This window comes from Xyrauchen texanus, unplaced genomic scaffold (genome assembly GCF_025860055.1).
Source record: "Xyrauchen texanus isolate HMW12.3.18 unplaced genomic scaffold, RBS_HiC_50CHRs HiC_scaffold_282, whole genome shotgun sequence".
NCBI lineage: Eukaryota > Metazoa > Chordata > Actinopteri > Cypriniformes > Catostomidae > Xyrauchen > Xyrauchen texanus.
In genome coordinates, this window is record NW_026266250.1 from 31376 (window position 1) to 42455 (window position 11080).

The following is an 11080-nucleotide window of genomic DNA, read 5'->3' on the forward strand; positions in this document are numbered from 1 at the left end:
GTAGATTCAAAAGAACCAGCTCATTAGAGTCATTAATGTTGTAATCAGACTAAACTGGTCACACTGTATGTTTCACACTGTAGATTCAAAAGAACTGGCTCATTAGAGTCATTAATTTGGGAATCAGACTACACTGGTCACACTGTATGTTTCACACTGTAGATTCAAAAGATTCAATGTTTCACACTGTAGATTCAAAAGGAGAAGCGATCTATCTACAGGAGTCTGCAGTTGTATGTAAGTGTGTTTATTTCATTGTTTTTAACGTTGTTATAGTGGTATTCATTGCTAGATCAGGTGCTGTTTGTTTACTGTCTTGAACGCAGGTCGCTTAGACGTGTGTTTGGTGTGTGTGCGCGCTATATTTGTGTTGACTTGTCCCATAGTATTCGCTGATAGAATTGCTAGACTTGTTTAAACTTGTCACGTAGGATTCGTTGCTAGATTTGCTTAGACTTCGGGTTGGTTATCCTGTGTGTGTGTAAAACTTTCGTCGTTTTAGTGTCTGCAAACAGTGCTTCACTGGTTTCAGAGTATTATTTATTGCTAAGTGCAGCATAATTTATTTGCGCTGTACAGAAGTTGCGTTTGTTCCCGCGCAACCCTGAGTTTCGGGTGACCACGTGACTAGCTTTGTTGTGATAAGTAGCATTAAGGCGTGGCTGCTTTTTTCCACTGAACGGCTCGTAAAAGTTGTTATTTATTGGACTTAATGCTGACGCGGAAGCGGCAGCGGAAGTGGTGGCCCTCGTGTGAAGACCTACTTGGGTAAAGACCAGCGAGTCTACCTGTGCGAGTCCACCGAGCAAGGACACTGACAAGGCGCCACTCACCAAAGCACTTAAGTATTTTTCTATTCTATCTCTTTTATTATTTTACTTATACATACATATTAACATGTCTAGTTCACTAATAACACATGCCTTCAAGCACATCCCTGTTATCTGTTGTAGACCGTTCACAAGATATAGATGCAAGACAAAACGCAACCCACACAACCTACGGCCGCTTTGCACTTCAACACCTGCTCCACTCTCGTTCTCAGTGGGACTCTGGAACTGCCAGTCTGCTGTGAACAAAGCTGCCTTCATTCCAGCTTTAGCCACGCAGTCCACCCTCAGCATCCTGGCACTGACAGAGACATGGATACGTCCTGAGGATACAGCAACACCTGCTGCTCTCTCTAACAACTTCTCCTTCTCCCACACCCCTCGACATACTGGTAGGGGTGGGGGAACAGGTTTGCTCATTCATAATAACTGGACTTTTTCACCACATGCTTCACTATGTAACAATACATCTTTTGAATTCCATGCCATTACTACAATGCAACCCACAAAATTACATGTTGTTGTCATCTATCAGCCCCCAGGTCAGCTGACAAGCTTTCTTGAGGAATTGGATGTCCTGCTGTCCTCCTTGCCAGAGGATGGCAGGCCACTTGTGGTTCTTGGTGATTTCAACATACACCAGGACAAACCCCAGGCCATTGAACTGAATACTCTTCTGGCCTCATTTGACTTGGAAAGACTACACACCACAGCAACTCACAGGTCGGGCAACCAGCTGGACCTCATTTTTACACGTAACTGTACCACCTCTAATATTCTTGTTACACCTTTACATGTTTCTGATCACTACTTTGTTCAATTCAACATGATTCTCCCATCCATTGTAAAACCGACCCCACCTTTGGTTTCCTTTTGTTGAGTTATGATTCAGCTAGCGTTGCATTCAAAAGAAAAGAGTGGACGATAGAGATGAGACATCTTTAGCCCTTCTTGGCATATTTATTCTTTTAGCTGCAGACACATCAGTCTCACGGTCAGACAGATTTTTATATTATTTTTGCCTACGGCGAAACAACAGGGACAAAGATAATGACGCAAACGCGTCCTCTATAGCTTGTACTTTAGTGCCCTCTTGTGACATAAACATATGCATAACACAGAACAGTACAGCATTACACTACACAACATACAACTGAGGACATAGTGAACATACTTTAACACCCCCACTTGTACTCAGGTTGCTATACTTTAAGCAAAAAAAAAAAAAAAAAACAGAATGAATGTGGACCTTTGTCATACACATATCAAACTCCAAAAAGAGCACCTGCAAACCTCTTCAGTTTCAACTTATTCACAGGTTTGGTCATTACATCAGCAATCATGTTATCAGTAGAACAATACATCAAAGTCACTCTTCCCTCATTCACAGTAGACCTGATAAAGTGGTACTTTATGTCTATATGTTTACATTTCCGTCTGTTTATGGGGTTTTTGGCGAGAGGGATTGTTCCCTGATTGTCCTCATGTATTATAGTTTGTTTGTACTTGTAGTTATCTATACCTCCCAATAACTGCTCTAGGTATAGACACTCCTGTATGGTTGAAGCCAGTGCCATATATTCTGCCTCGCATGTTGACAACGCAACAGTAGGCTGCTTCCTAGTGTTCCACGAGACCAGGGAGCTGTCCTGACTAAGGCTCACACAGTATCCCGTGGTACTGCGTCTGTCACTGATATCAGCCGCCCAGTCGGCATCACTGTAGGCCTGTATGCCTAGCTTTTCATTGTCGTTTCTCCTAAAACTTAACCCTTTCTCTGCTGTACCTTTGAGATACCGAAGTACGTGCTTCACAGTGACCCACTGCTCCTCTGTAGGCTCAGCAAAATACTGTGATAACCTGCTCACTACAAAGCTCAAATCTGGTCTGGTGCAAGTAGTCAGGTATATAAGACTTCCCACAGCCTCCCTGTACACCCTGTCATCCTCCATCTTTACTGCATCCTCAGTATACTCTAGCTTTTGCTCACAGGGTGTTTCTCTGGTCCTACAGTCTTGCACTATTAAAACGCTGTAGTATCTTGTTAGTGTATCTTTCCTGTGACATCTTTACACATCCATCTGACTGACTGAAATCGATACCCAGAAAATGCTTGAGTTTGCCCAGATCCTTCATTTTAAACTTTTCTGCCAGCATCTCTTTCACCTTTTCAGTCTCTCTTTATTGCTTGCTGCAATGATCAAGTCATCGACCCATATGATCATGATCACCTTCCCTTCTTTTGACTCTTTGGCATAAACACAGTGATCGGCTTGGTTTTGTGTGAACCCGTCCTCAGTTAGACAATCGTGCAAAACCCTATTCCAATTTCGCCCAGATTGCTTAAGGCCATAAAGTGATTTCTCTAACTTATAAACTATACCCTCTTTCTCTTGATAACCCTCTGGTGGATTGATGTAGATCTCACAGTCTATGGGTGCGTGCAAGTACGCTGTTTTCACGTCCATTTGGTGCAGGAGTAAACTCTCCTGTGCTGCTTTCTGTAACACCACCCTTACACTTGTCAAATCTGCCATGGGTGAAAACGTCTCCCCATAGTCTACTCCCATTCTCTGGCTGTAACCCTTGGCCACAAACCGCGCTTTGTATTTGTCTTTTCCATCTACATCAGTCTTGATAGAATAAACCCATCTACCCCCCTCTGTTTTCTTGCCTATTGGCAGTGTTGTCGGGGTAAAGGTTTTGTTCTCGTTTAAGGACTGAATTTCCTCATCCATGGCTTTTATCCATTCTTTTGAGTTAGCTGACCCCATTGCTCCCTCAAAAGTCTGTGGAATGCCACACACCGCTCTGCAGCATTAGTCTACCGTGATATGAACCTCATCACTATCACTATCTTCAGTTACGAAATCATCTAAGTAGCTTGGTGTTTTTCTTTCTCTATTCGGATACCTCTTACTCTCGAGTTCATCACATGTCACACTCGGTTGTGTTTGATTATGGTCACTAAACCTCGTTACTGCACTTGGACTACCACTATGTACACTTCTACTCCGTACACTTGGCTCTGAAGCATTTTCCGTACGCCTACTCTCTGTGGTCTCACTAGTCCTGGGTCTCACACTGTCATAGTCATCGCTTGGATCAGGCTCACCTGTCTGTGTCTGTTTTTCCACAGCTGCCTTGCTCACAAACTTCACTAGCCTGTGTTTCTGTACTTTATTTGTATCTGGATGATACACCAGATACGCCGGGCTGTTCTTGTCGTAACCTACGAAACGCCCCATGTCACATCTGGAATCAAGTTTTCCCTTGTCTTGTTTGTACGTGTAGCATACAGACCCAAACTTGTGCATCCTAGATACATAAGGCTTCTTGTCAGATAGCAACTCATAAGGAGTTCGCCCTGTACGCCTGTTAAAGCACCTGTTGCGTACCATTGCTGCTGTTTGTACTGCGTACTGCCATAGCTGCTTTGGTAGTACACTTTCAACTATCATGCATCTACCCATCTCAAAAAGAGTACGCCAACCCCTCTCTGCAGTTCCGTTTTGGTGTGGGGAATACGGAGCTGACGCCTCGTGTCTGATTTTGTTTTTCCTTAATAGTGTTTGGAAATCACTGCACGTAAACTCTGTTCCGTTGTCGGATCCGATGCACCTCACTTTCCCGTAAGGGATACATCTGCTAGGAACTTTTCCGTAGCCTGTACTGTGTCACTTTTCTTCTTTAGAAAATATACAAATACTGCGCTCGAGTAATCGTCAGTAAATGACTGCACATACTTGTAACCATCTATCGACTCTGTAGCTACTGGACCTGCTAGGTCTGTGTGTACCATCTGTAAGGGAGCCTTTGCTCTGGCGTCAGGGTCCCTATTTCTGGTTTGGGCAAACTTTCCCTGAATACACACCTCACACTCTTGTTCGGGTCTGCCTGTTTTGCCCTTGATCTGCATACCTTCAACAACATTCTGCAACTTAAGAACATCGTCATAGTTACAGTGGCCCAGTATCTCGTGCCATGTCTGTATGTCGTGACATGCATTACACTTATCATTAGACTCAGCTTCAGTATGCAAATAATACAGCCTACCATATACGTGAATGTTAAATCTAGTACCGTCTCTGGTTATCAGGGCGTCTTTATCTTCTTTAAAGACAACCGTAGCCCCACTTGTGGTCGCTGCCTTCACTGAGAAGATGCTCTGGGGGTACGACGGTACGAACAAAGCGTCTTTCAGCACCGCCTTGCGTTGCTGTCCTCTGCTGTCGATGAGAGAAACTTCAGCATTTCCCCTTCGCTGAGCGATCCCGCTGCATCGGGTGCCGTCTGCCAGCTCAACACTGTGCGTTTCTGGCCTGAACGCGCTGTCGAAGCTCTTGAACATGGTTATGTCCGTGATGATATGAGAGGTAGCCCCCGTGTCCACCATCAGGCCCCTCTCCTGGATGCTACATGCCAGCTGCCGCTGGATACTGGTCTCTCCGTCTCTCATCTTGAACACGCAGTCCTCTGCTTCTTCTGAGGCTTTATTCGCACCATCCTTTTTGCCCTTACGCCTACATGTGGCGTCTTTGTGTGTGTCACTTCTGCAGAGACTACACCATGTTTTCTGTCGACATCCTTTCGCTCTGTGGCCTTTGGTGCCACACTTGAAGCACACCATCTCTGTGTCGTCCTTGATCCAGCCACGTGCGTTCGTCTTGGCGGGCCTCCGTCCGGCTTTCCATTGAGTCTTCATCACCCTGTCGCTCGACTCAGCTGCTTTTATCTTCTCTGTCTCTTCAAAATTATGTAGCTTAGTCTTGAATTCTGCAAACATGATTTTATCGTCTGTGTGAGCCACATGTATTGCGAATGGCTTAAAACTCTCAGGCAATCCCTTTAAGACCATAGCCACTAGCAGTCCGTCTCCTAACGTTTCACCCGCGTTCCGCAGTGCTGTGATGGCGGTTTCTGCTCTGATTATATAGTCCATTACACTTTCATCGTTTGCCTTCAGAAGCGATATCAGCGTGGTGTACAAGTTGATTATACGGGGCTTTCCCCTCCCTGCATAATACTCTCTCAATATTCCCAAAGCTTTTCTTCCATCGTTGATGCATCCCTCATAACTAACGAGAGGCTTTTGTCATCTAGTAGTAAAATTAATTCTGCATATGCGTCAGCGTTTTTCTCCGCATCTGCTGCTATCTCAGCTTCTGACTCCGGTTCTTTAAGCACTGTGTTCTTTAGCCCTGATAAATGAAAATGTCCCAACATTTTGGTCTCCCAAAGCTCATACTTAGTCTCATCTCCGTCGAAAGTCAATCGAGGCAACCTGCCCGTCCTTCGTTGTTCCGTCATGTTAGCTTACTATTTTTCTTAACCAGCAGTTCGTTAGCACGCAGTCCGTTGCGACTTTCTAAACGGTGGAAAATGACAAACTTATCTTCCGAACGACTTCTGGGCCCATAACCTGTTGAGTTATGATTCAGCTAGCGTTGCATTCAAAAGAAAAGAGTGGACGATAGAGATGAGACATCTTTAGCCCTTCTTGGCATATTTATTCTTTTAGCTGCAGACACATCAGTCTCACGGTCAGACAGATTTTTATATTATTTTCAACAACAGGGACAAAGATAATGACGCAAACGCGTCCTCTATAGCTTGTACTTTAGTGCCCTCTTGTGACATAAACATATGCATAACACAGAACAGTACAGCATTACACTACACAACATACAACTGAGGACATAGTGAACATACTTTAACACCTTTCGCCGTAACCTCCGTTCCCTCTCACCCTCTCGCCTTTCCACTGATGTCTCTGCCTCTCTTCCCACAATAAATGTATTTTCCATGCTTGATGTGAACACTGCCACAGACACACTTAGCTCTACTTTAACAACCTGTCTAGACAACATCTGTCCTCTCTCCTCTAGACCAGCACGGACTACACCACCCAGCCCCTGGCTGTCTGACGTCCTTCGTGAACATCGGACTGATCTCAGGGCAGCTGAGAGGAGATGGCGGAAATCTAAAGATCCAGCTGATCTAGGTAAATATCAGCTTCTGCTTGCAACTTTTTCAAATAACGTTAAAACTGCAAAAACTTCATATTACCAGACCAAGATCAACAGCACCACAGACACTCGTAGCTTGTTTAGAACATTTAACACACTTCTATGCCCTCCCCCTCCACCACCTGACACATCACTGACAGCAGATATATTCGCCACATTTTTTACTAATAAGGTTACAGCCATCAGCAATACATTCACAGCACCACACCCTGTCAAACACCTGGCTCCTGTATGCAACCCTTCTTTCCCTATGTTCTCTCCTTTAACTGACACTGAGGTCTCTAAACTCCTCCTCTCCAACCACCCCACAACCTGTTCCCTTGACCCCATTCCATCACACCTTCTCCAGGCCATCTCTCCGTCCATCCTACCGGAACTCACACACATAATTAACACATCCCTTCTTGCAGGCACTTTTCCCACTACATTTAAGCAGGCTCGAGTAACCCCACTGCTGAAAAAACCTGCACTTAACCCCACACAGATAGAACACTACAGACCAGTCTCTCTCATCCCATTCATGGCAAAAACACTTGAAAGGGCAGTTTTCAATCAGATCTCCGCCTATCTCTCACAGAACAAGCTGCTGGATGACAATCAGTCGGGCTTCAAAAGTGGACACTCCACTGAGACTGCCCTGCTGTCTGTCATCGAGTCGCTGAGACAGGCGAGAGCTGAATCGAGATCATCCGTTCTGATTTTGCTGGACCTTTCTGCTGCCTTTGACACAGTCAACCATCAGATCCTACTCTCCACCCTCTCTAAACTGGGTATCACTGGAACTGTGCTTGACTGGTTCAACTCTTATCTCTCAGAAAGGTCCTTTGAGGTAGCATGGAGAGGGGAAGTATCCAAGCCACACAAGTTACTTACTGGGGTACCTCAGGGATCAGTGCTTGGGCCACTTCTCTTCTCCATATACACAACATCACTGGGACCATCATCCAGTCACATGGTTTCTCTTACCACTGCTATGCTGATGACACGCAACTCTACTTGTCTTTCCAGCCCAACGACACCACAGTGACCGTTTGAATCGCTGCCTGTCTGGCAGACATCTCGGCCTGGATGAAGGAACACCACCTTCAACTCAACCCTGCCAAGACCGAACTCCTTGTCTTTCCAGCCAACCCTGCTGTTGAACACAACATCACCGTGCAGCTGGGTCCAACTACAGTTTCGCCTTCCAAAACGGTCAGAAATCTAGGGGTAACCATTGATGATGAGCTAAATTTCACAGACCACATTTCAAAAACTGCAAGATCTTGTAGATTTACACTCTACAATATCAGGAAGATAAGACCCTTCCTCTCTGTACATGCCACACAACTGCTCGTTCAGTCCCTTGTCATAACTAGACTGGACTACTGAAACGCTCTCATTGCAGGCCTTCCTGCATGTGCTATTAGACCTCTCCAAATGATCCAGAATGCAGCAGCACGTCTGGTCTTTAATGAACCTAAGAGAGCACATGTTACACCACTCTTTGTCTCTCTCCACTGGCTGCCGGTTCATGCCCGTTTTAAATTCAAGGCCCTGATGCTGGCATATAAAACAGTCACTGGGTCTGCTCCAGCATACCTTAAAACATTTATGCAGAGCTACGTTCCCACCAGAAGCCTGCGGTCGGCTAAGGAACGTCGCCTTGTCGTACCAAAACAAAGAGGCACCAAAACACTTTCCCGGACTTTCAGTTTCATCATACCACGGTGGTGGAATGACCTTCCCAACTCAATCCGGGAAGCTAACTCACTCTCTATCTTCAAAAAACGGCTAAAAACACATCTTTTCCAAAAGCACTTAACCGGTCAATAAAAAAAAAAAATATATATATTATTTACATTTCTTGTTGCACTTAAATCTGTTTTGTATACTATTATGATGATAGTGAAACTTTGTAATATGGCACTTTTTGTACCACTGTCTCCCTAAGATGATTCGCTGATGTTCTTCCTCTTTTGTAAGTCGCTTTGGATAAAAGCGTCTGCCAAATGAATAAATGTAAATGTAAAATGTAACCGGCTCATTAGAGTCATTAATTTGGGAATCAGACTCTTCTGGTCACACTGTATGATTCACAATGTAGATTCAAAAGAACCGGCTCATTAGAGTCATTAATGTTGTAATCAGACTACACTGGTCACACTGTATGTTTCACACTGTAGATTCAAAAGAACTGGCTCATTAGAGTCATTAATTTGGGAATCAGACTACACTGGTCACACTGTATGTTTCACACTGTAGATTCAAAAGAACTGGCTCATTAGAGTCATTAATGTTGTAATCAGACTACACTGGTCACACTGTATGTTTCACACTGTAGATTCAAAAGAACCGGCTCATAAGAGTCATTAATTTGGGAATCAGTCTACACTGGTCACACTGTATGTTTCAACATAAAAACATGCTAAAAACGTGCTAGTATCATGCTAACACATGCTAGCATCGCCTAGCGAAGTGCTAAAACATGCTAAAAACGTGCTAGCATCATGCTAACACATGCTAGCATTGCCTAGCGAAGTGCTAAAACATGCAAAAAACGTGCTAGCATCATGCTAACACATGCTAGCATCGCCTAGCGAAGTGCTAAAACATGCTAAAAATGTGCTAGCATCATGCTAACACATGCTAGCATCGCCTAGAGGAGTGCTAAAACATGCTAAAAACGCGCTAGCATCATGCTAACACATGCTAGCATCGCCTAGCAAAGTGCTAAAACATGCTAAAAACGTGTCTATCTATCCATCTATCTAGCAACTAAGTTAAACTTGAAACTACTTTAAACTACAAACTAATTTAAACTTTAAACTAATTTAAACTATAAACTACTTTAAACTTCAAACTACTTTAAACTATAAACTACTTTAAACTAATTTAAACTAATATAAAATTCAAACTTCTTTAAACTTCAAACTACTTTAAACTATAAACTACTTTAAACTATAAACTACTTTAAACTATAAACTACTTTAAACTAATTTAAACTAATTTAAACTTCAAACTACTTTAAACTATAAACTACTTTAAACTATAAGCTACTTTAAACTAATTTAAACTACAAACTAATTTAAACTTTAAGCTAATTTAAACTATAAACTACTTTAAACTTCAAACTACTTTAAACTATAAGCTACTTTAAAATAGAAACTACTTGAAACTAATTTAAACTAATTTAAACTTCAAACTACTTTAAACTTCTTCAAACTTTCTGGTCCAAACTTTCACAAGCCAACTTAAAGTTTGTACTCAAACTTTTTAATCTAGTTTTTAAATTGGTGTTCCATGTACAGTTTTAGAAAGATCTATTCAACTAGTAGTACTGAATTAGTTATTTCTAGAATCGAGAATCGAATCGGATTGAATCGAATCAGGCCTACAATAGTACACATTCACACTCCAGTCCAGTATGAGGCGGTAAAGCGCCATTAGTTGTTTTGAAACCCGCCATTAAACAAGAAGAAGAAATAAGAATTTGCGCTCTCAGTCGGTAAATGTTCAGTGTGTTTTACTTAATTTGTGAGTTTATATTAGTTTTCGTATGTTTGTATTTTTCTGTCTTTGTTCTAATGATCGTAAAATAATCTTATCATCGTTTTATGTGGCGGTTTTGTGACAGACGCTTTAAAATATTCAGTTTCAGGAGAAACAGTCAGAAATCTGAGAATATCATGTTTAATATCTGATATGAGCTCGTTAAATCAAGAAGCAGATTTTAAAGGAGTTCGATGATTATATGTTAAATAAAGCTAAAAAATGTTATGCTAATATCCAACATTTGTCCTGCTTAAGTCAAATAAAACCAAACACAAAGGACATATTTATATTTATATAATCTCAGAAACAGTTGTTTTGTTTTACAGATCTGTTTGTGTTGTTTATCTTCAGATTTCCATCATGAGAGAGTTGAATAAAGAAGTGATGAAGACAAAACTGATGGAGAGAGACAGTTTACAGGTTAAACATTCATTTAATCCTTAAACTGAATCACTGTGTCTATTTGTCTTTTTCAGAGCAGTCTTGTTAGATTTTAATGAACTTTTAAAGTTGAGATTGTAAGTGTCAAATGATGTGATATGACTGTGACTCTGTGATGATGAACAGCAGATGCTGCATACATCAGTGAAGATGTGTTCAGTGAAGCTGCTGGACTGCAGGAACCTGATGAAGATGAGAGTGAAGACTGAAGTGAAGCCGGAGGAGATAAAAGAAGAAAACACAACC

General features: G+C 42.4%; 2 long non-coding RNA genes across 3 annotated transcripts; both read left to right on the plus strand.

Moving 5' to 3' along the window:
* Window positions 1–1102: 1102 nt before the first annotated feature.
* LOC127642016 (uncharacterized) lies at window positions 1103–6762 on the plus strand. 2 transcript variants are annotated; one of them, XR_007970246.1, is made up of 3 exons: window positions 1103–1240; window positions 1373–1553; window positions 6719–6762. It is a non-coding gene; the product is annotated as an uncharacterized LOC127642016 (long non-coding RNA). The 2 variants fall into 2 exon arrangements; XR_007970247.1 differs by having other exon boundaries at window positions 1373–1585; window positions 6719–6752.
* Window positions 6763–10318: 3556 nt separating this feature from the next.
* On the plus strand, window positions 10319–11080 carry LOC127642017 (uncharacterized). The gene is made up of 3 exons (XR_007970248.1): window positions 10319–10346; window positions 10745–10813; window positions 10964–11080. It is a non-coding gene; the product is annotated as an uncharacterized LOC127642017 (long non-coding RNA).